The sequence below is a fragment of the Eurosta solidaginis genome, chromosome 1, assembly GCF_040869045.1.
Source record: "Eurosta solidaginis isolate ZX-2024a chromosome 1, ASM4086904v1, whole genome shotgun sequence".
Classification (NCBI taxonomy): domain Eukaryota; kingdom Metazoa; phylum Arthropoda; class Insecta; order Diptera; family Tephritidae; genus Eurosta; species Eurosta solidaginis.
Genome location: NC_090319.1, coordinates 131,310,181 through 131,318,726, shown reverse-complemented (window position 1 = coordinate 131,318,726; position 8,546 = coordinate 131,310,181). Strand labels below are relative to the sequence as shown.

The 8,546-nt window shown below is 37.6% G+C and overlaps 1 pseudogene; it reads right to left on the bottom strand.

Annotated features, from left to right (window-relative positions):
- Positions 1-378: 378 nt before the first annotated feature.
- LOC137237824 (T-complex protein 1 subunit eta-like) lies at positions 379-7,606 on the bottom strand (annotated as a pseudogene).
- Between the last annotated feature and the right edge of the window lie 940 nt (positions 7,607-8,546).

Sequence of the window (8,546 nt, the reverse complement as noted above, 5' to 3'; positions counted from 1 at the left end):
ATCTGGATACTGTAACAGGTTAAACTCTTACCTATCCAGAATCAACTCCGACATACAAAATATCCCTGCTTGCAATGTGTCCCCACATGACACCAACCATCTCTTCAATTGTAATGTGGAACCAACGCCTCTAACACCCCTCTCATTATGGTACACCCCTGTTGAAACATCGTTTCCTCGGACTCCCGTTAGAGGACATTGATGACTGGATGGGGCGAAGCAATGCTACAACAACAACAACATCAGAAGGCACTCGAAGACGATGCCTCAAAACCAACAACCAAAAGCGATAATTATCAATTCACTGACATAAATTTTATAGTTTTTTCTTCCGTAGTTGGACACAATCTTTTCATAATATTACTCAACAATTTACGATTAGACATTTTTCCATTCGTATTTTGAATTACCAGCAACAACAGAATCATGTTTAATTGTACGCCGCACAATCATTATAGCTGGACAGACTTGGTCTCTATTCGCTTCACTCTTCACTATTGATTTCGCAAATAAAAGGATTTTTGTGTTTTTTAGTTTTGTATCTTTTCAAAAACGTTATAATATTTTTTAATCTTGTTAATGATTCAATAATAGTAAATTAATTTCAATTACACAATTTAACGCAATTCACTGCTTACAGTTTAAATTTCAAAACAGACTTTTTTCTTATTCAGAATATGAAAGACGTATATATGAGGACGCGTCCGCGATTGCCGAGTGATAGTACTTGACTGTTTTTTTCCAAATATCGTTGACGACGATGGCAGTGGTCGCTCGTTGGTGTCTTCCACTTCGCCGCGCACGGCTGCGCATACGCATATTTTGACACCGTCTAAATATTGGTGAAGGCGGCTTAGACATCCTGCCCGCCCTGCAGGGAGGTACTTGTAAGCAACTTCTGCAGCTCCTGCAAGGCGCGGATGGTGGTATCCAAAGCGCGACTGGTATTGCGAAGTTTGCAGGCCGTCTGGGGTGAGCGTGATCGTGCGCTTGACCGTCCGTTTTGTTTTGGGGGTTGCCGCGGGTTTGGTCGCAGGGTGCGCCTTTTGTGCCCTACAGGCGCAGATGGACTTCCTCTCTTCTTTCTTCTGTTTCGGCTGGGTTTCGGATTCCGGAATGCTTGCTGTGTTGGGACCTTTCCTTGACCACGTTGACTTTCCGGTCCATTGTGCAGGAGGGTGTGATGCGCCAGACCGCACATTTTGCACGACCCTCGGGAGTCGCATTCACTCGTTGTATGCGATAGGGCTAAGCAATTATAGCAATAGCCCTGTGCCCTCGCCACTGTAGCACGCTACGGTGGCCGCATCGCCTTAAAGGCCGGGCAGGTCCGAAAAAATTTAGAAAAAAATATAAAACAATCAAAAACTATAGAAATCATCCATGAATAAACTCACATGGTCTTTCTTCGGTACACTCTTATACCAAATAAATAGCTTTTTGATGTTTTTTGTAAAACGTTATAAATGATTCACTATTCTATTTATTTGATAATTTGTCAATTCCTTTTAAATATAGATGATATTCAAATGCACTTTTACAACCTCAAGATATTAATTTCTATTAATATTATTATTATTATTGGTTAGGTACTGGTATGAATATCAGTACGAACTAAAAGAGTTTTGGCTACTCAGGCCACCAGCTCTATTAATTTCTAAATATATGTACAAGAGTTAAACTCAAATAAATGTATATAAAAGGAGCGCGTCCGCGATTGCCGGCAGATAATGCTTAACTGGCGAATGGAATATTGTTCATGCGCGATGGTAGTGGTGGGTGTTCGTTGACGCCTTTCCATTCGCCGCGTTTTCTGTTCGAAAAGCGTGCACGATTTGCATTGAAAAATGCATTTCTTTATAAGAGGCTTTAGTTTTGGTACGTAGTACTCTTGCCTCACCATTTGGAGCATTAACCGCATTTCTGCATGAAGAAGCAGGCGGTGTAAAAACTCCAGATACAACTGGCAGAACCTTGAATCCGGAGGAAGGATTACTGAATGCTTCTCGTTGTATTGCATTGTAGAATGTTCCAATCTTCCACCGAAACCTAGGAGCCCGTTTCCATATAGAAATGAGTCAAGAGCCAGAAGGGAACTCTTTTTGCTTATTGGCCACGGTTTTGCACAGACATCCGTTTGAATCGTGGACAGAATCTAATAAGGTGCGGGGAGTTGCAATATTGGCAAGTTTCCTTTTTAGATTCTGCCACAAGGGTTTGCGTCCTGTTGAAGGACCTGTTTTGCGCAGAATTTTGATGAGCGACTGCTTTTTGTTTGCTTCGTTGAAGCCTATTGACTCTTTCAACGACTTCATATCTCGAGGTAAGAAAGTCGTTCATTTGTGACCATGAGGGTAAATCTCTTCGAGAAGAGAGAGATTGTTCCCAAAATGACAGGGTTGTTTCGGGGAGCTTTGTTGAACAAATGTACACCAGAATCGGATCCCAACTGTCTGTCGTAAATCCTTGGGAGTGAAGGACGGGTAGAAAGTTGTTGATTGTGTTTTACAATCTCTGAAGTTGCTCACTGTTTTCGGATTGAATAGTGGCAAGAGTCAGTAAGGATTTGATCTGGTTGTCAACCAAGATCCGCTTCTTTTCGTATCGTGACCGTAAAGCTTCCCAGGCAAGGTCAAAGTTATCATCGCTCAACGCATATTGCTTGACGATGGAGCCGGCGTTGCCTTGCGTTTTGTACCGGAGATGGTACAATTTCTGAGCACGGGAGAGCCTTGGGTGGTTAATGTACACCGCTGTGAACATATCAGGAAAAGCGGGCCATTCTTCATAGCCACCATAAAAGGTCTCCGTGTCGAATGCTGGGACTTTGAGGTAAATATTTGCCTCAGCCGGTGGTTGTTCCACGCGGGGTGGTGGACTCGGCGTTGCCATCATTTTGATCAACGAGAGTTGATCCGCAATTTTTGCTTTTGTCACTTCATACGTATCAAGGCAGGCGCATTGTTTGCCTTGTACGGAACTCTTGAAGTCTTCATGGAAACTTTCGTCCGGTTTCGAAAATACCAGCACTTAAACCGATTGAAGCCGTGCCCAATAATCATCTAGTGATTTGTCCTTTATCATGAGATACGATTCAGTGTGATCTTGAATCGGTGCTTCGTTAAATTTTGCACAGTATCTCACCTGATTGTCACTTTCCGCGATAAACTTTTGCGCGGATGGGTCAACTGATTTGGATTTCCGGCGGGGGGATGTTGACCTTTCCTTGGCCGTTTCTTCCTTTGGGCCACCTTTTGGTTTCGTCCCGGTTTCGGACGTTTTTGGGGGACTGAGAGGCATTTTATGCAAACTTTTGGGTTTTCATCAAAAAGAAACCGAATAAAATATTTTTTTTGCGCTCAGAGAACGTTCGCATAATTCGAAGATGGAAAACGCTTCGTGCCACAGAAATTTAAAAAAGGGAATTTAAATTGGTGGCGGTGTTTGTGTTTTTTTTTTTTTTTTTTTTTTTTTTTTTTGAGAAATAGAGTCAAGCACGGACAACGGGACGCTCTTTAATGATTTAAATCCGCGAAATTCGGAATTTAATAGTATGTATAATGTTTTGTAAAAACAAAAAATATAAAATTAAAAAAAATCACAAACACTTTTCATTTATATATACGTGTAAATATACGTGTATTTGTAAATTACTGGTATATATAGGTATGTATATATTAGAAAATAATAATACTTTGAGGTTTGTAGGGATATTTTTTGAAAAGTTCCTATATGGACAAAAATATCTCAAACTTAGTTTTGTACGACAGAATAAGTACAAATGTACATGCGCAATATACAAACGTATGTATATATGCTGCTCTGTTTATGTTTACAAACAGAAGAGTGTTGTGATTCGCTTCTTCGTCGCTTTAATTTCGCGTTTGTTTTGTGAAGCTGAGTGCGCTTGATTGCACTGTTGGGAGTGTGCAGCAAAGAAAGATGAAAAACTCGCAAATATGAGAGAGGTTGAGAAATTTGATCAGCAGTACACAATTCTCGTTGCTAATGTAGCTATATGTGCTGGGAGAATGTCGCTGGAAGAGCGACTTGAACGTGCGAGTAAACACGTATGATGTTCTCAGAGTGGAGAAATAGGAATGGTGGAAAAGCAACTTGAAATTATTTGTACATGTATGTACGGATGAATATTATGATTTTTATATATGCTGTCAAGCAAGAAAAAATTACTTGGAAGAAGTTGAACTGTATCGCCAAGTTCAACGCTCTGTGCGAACAACGGGGTAAACTCAGCTGTAGTAGAAATTTTTGCTGATGTTGTTCTTGCACAGTGGGTTTGAGTAGGCAAGTAAACTGCAATTTTTGTTTGTTGGTTAAATACCACTAAAAATATGTATATATATATAATTGGCGGATTTTGCCTATTGGTATAGCGGAATATTTTTTACCAATAATTTTTGGTTGCCAAAAGGTTGCAGTAAAACCAACGGTAAGAAAATTTCCGCAATATTCATGTATATATGTGGATATATATATATATATGCTTTTGCAGTTTACAAAAATAATATACTTTCGTGGAAAAAAGTTGTATTATTTTCTATGTTTTTTATGAAAAATAAAAAACTGCCTACTCACCGATTCCTGTATTCTGTTCCTTATGGGGTTGTTGTTGCTGCTGCTTGGGTGCTGGGTGGGTAAAGATGATTTTGTTGATTGAAAACCTTTCCTTCTTTTGTTTTTTAAAAATTTAAATTTTTCCGCAATTTTTTTGAATTTATATCTTATTTTTTTCTCAAAATTTTCAGAAAATTTGCAGAATTTTTTTTTCTTTAAAAAGGGTGTGCACCAAAACACAATTTTTTTTGTCAATATTAGTGTACATTTTGTATATATTTATTGCTTTTTAGCCAAGCACTTTGAAATTCGTTTTTTTTTTTTGTATATATGTGGATATGTTTATGTGTATATTGAAGTATATGTAGGTACTCGTATATGTTTTTTTTTGTCCAGCACTTCCTTCACACAGTTTTCAATTCTTGTATTTTGTATTAAATTTGTATTTATTTTTTTACAATCGAAAATTTCGTTTAAAATTAATAATACAATTTTTTGATTCTTAGGGTGGGCCAAAGATGGCTGCGAAGGACCATGAATAGACTTGGTCTTTGTTCGCTTCACTCTTCACTATTGATTTCTCAAATAAAAGGATTTTTGTGTTTTTTAGTTTTGTATCTTTTCAAAAACGTTATAATAGTTTTTAATCTTGTTAATGATTCAATAATAGTAAACTAATTTCAATTACACAATTTAACGCAATTCACTGCTTACAGTTTAAATTTCAAAACAGACCTTTTTCGTATTCAGAATATGAAAGACGTACATATGTATATATGAGGACGCGTCCGCGGTAGTACTTTACTGTGAGTGATAGTACTTTACTGTTTTTTTTCAAATATCGTTGACGACGAAGGCAGTGGTCGCTCGTTGGTGTCTTCCACTTCGTCGCGCATGGCTGCGCATGCGCATATTTTGACGCCGTCTAAATATTGGTGAAGGCGGCTTAGACAATAGCATCATGTAACGAAGCTCAATTTCATCCAAAAATTGTTCGGCACTGCCACGTAAGATCAATGTACATGTTCTAGCATTAACGCAACCTTTAAATAATTATAAACTATAAAAATAAAATTAATGTCAAACCCACTATCAAACCTTGGAAAATGTTGAAACGTTCACCACCAACTTGACGTTCTTCAAAGTAATCACATTGACCCAAATCACTTAAATTAATATCATTAGACTGTAGTCATAACAGCACCACCACAAGCTTTCATTGTACGTTTCCAATCTTCTTCTGGTACACGAACACCACAGAACATATCAGGATCTGCAAAATACTGTGTAGCAACATCACCAATTGGTAGTTTAGATAACACAACTTTGGCGCCTGGTAATTGTGCAGTTTAGGGCCCCACCCTAAAATTGGGCCTTTTTTTGTGTGAGGTATCAAAAGATACTTATTTACGTCTAGACTAAGAACCCGAAAGCGGAAGTTAACTTTTTTTACCCGTTTAACAGTTATGCGCGAAAAACTGGTTCGTCTTGTACATATTGTTCCCGCATATTTACAATCTTTTAAGCGCACAAATCACATCCTGTTTTGTTTTTCGATAGATTAATACAATTTGATATTCACGAATTAGTGAACAAAATTTGCCTAATTTCTCTAATTAATATGCAATTAGGTAATAAAAATACAGAAAATACACTCTAATCACTTGATTCGTTGTTGAAGAAAAACACCTGATGGGGAAGAGTGCCTACCGCTACGCAGAATTACTGTACATGTTTAGTTAAGCCTTTTTTGAAAAAAAAAATAAAATTAAAGTATTTTGTCAATAACACATTTTTTCGACTTATTCGATTTATGATAAGTTAGCAATCATTTTCCCATAAAAACATAATTTTATTATATAAATTTCTTCTAAATATAGATGTTTTATATATCAAACAAATCCTTGTTTTATTACCTGCTGGGCTGGGAACACTGTTCACTTTCATATGTTTTCATTTCGACAGACATTTTTTTCAATATTTGTGTTTATATTTTATAAGTATGTAAATTAGTGAAATTTAACATAATTTTTTCGTTAATTCGTGCAAGTAAGATTTTGTTAATATACCAAGTATAAAAATTAAAGTGATGTGTGCGCTTAAAAGATTGCAACCATGCGGGAACAATATCTATCACACAAACCCGTTTTTCGCCGATAACTTTTGAACGGGTGAAAAAAGTTAACTTCCGCTTTCGGATTCTTAATCTAGACTTAAATGCGCGTCTTTAGATACCTCACTCGAAAATCTTGGCCCAACTTTAGGGTGGGCCACTAAACTGCACTACTACCTGGCGCCTTACTTAGCTAGTTTATTGTACAGAATACGCCATTCAGAATCAATAATTTTCTGATACTCTTCAACATTATAAACACGTACTTCCGCATTATCACGCTCAGCCTTCAATTTCAATTCTATATTTAATAATGCGCTTTTAAATTTTTTGTATGACTAGGGTCCATCAAAGGAAAGTACAGCGTCCGCAACCATTTTAGAAAAGAAATCATTTTGTTGATGAGTAAGTTTGGAGGACATTGCTGTGGCAGAACATTTTTCCAATAAAGCACGTTGTTGTTCCTTTGATTGGCGCTTCGACATGTACAGCCATGTCATATTTTATCATGCATAATTGTAATGCTTTACGTATAGCTTTAATGATGATACGTGCATGCACGCCTTCCTCAACATATGGCTTAACTTGTTTTAGGATTTCATATGCTTAAAGTACTACTGAAGTCGTGCCATCGCCGACCTGATAAGAGAAACATTTTTATCTACACATTCTAATATAACAAAAAACTTACCTCACCATTGTGAGATTTGGTGATGTCGACTAGAGTTTTACGGCTGGATGCACAATATCCAATAGTTTCATAATGGTTGCCCCATCATTTGAAATTGTAGCCCTACCACTGGAATCAACAATATCCTTGTCCATACTGCGTGAAACCAATGTAGTGCGTACAGCGTCCACAATTGAATGCGAGGCATTGATGTTGGATATGAGTTGAGGTTTACCTTGAGAGCTATCGGTACCCAAAAATTTTTTACACAAAAACTCATGTACCCAATACAAGTTCAGGACGTTCATATTTATCGACACGCTGTCCGGTGTAGCCCAAATGTTGGAAATATTCAGTTGGCACTGTTGAGAAAAAATATGAATCAATGAACACAAGTAAAAGTGAAAGATTTTTTTAACATCTGTTGTTACTTTACACACTAGACATTGGAAACGACGACCAGCATCTACAAATTCCTTTTTAGCCTTGCAAACGATTACATCTAATTGGACCCAATTCCCCAAAATTTACAAAGGCTGGCTCATATTCACCCTCAACCGTGCGTGCCATTGGTGAGATGGTAAGTGTAAAGGACAAAGCTGTTCCCTGCTAGACAGCTCTCAGTCATTTGAAGTATCAATTGACAGTTATGGCTGATGGAAATTTACATCAGGGCCTAAAGGAAAGTTTCTATCAGGTTGTTAGAGGCGACATGACAAACCTGATGTAAACATTCTGTATCATACGTGTATGCATATATATACATACCGTGGTTTTCCATAGGAATAAAAGAAAACATTTATGCGAGTGTATTACCCTGCTAGACAGAGTTGACGGAAACTCCAACACATTCACAGAATTTTTAACATCACTAATACACTCGCATACATTTTTCCTTTTCTTCCTATGGAAACCATGGTATGTATGTGTATGCATACACGTATACAGAATATTTACATCAGGTTTGTCATGTCGCCTCTAACCACCTGATAGAAACTTTGCTTTAGGCCCTGATGTAAATTTCCATCAGCCATAACTGTCAATTGATGCCTCAAATAACTGACAGCTATCTAGCAGGGTAGTGATGTCAAAAATTCTGTGAATGTGTTGGAGTTTCCGTCAGCTCTGTCTAGCAGGGTTGTTTTTAATAAATCAGCTGTTGCAGGTATGCAATACTAAAAGGCCTGC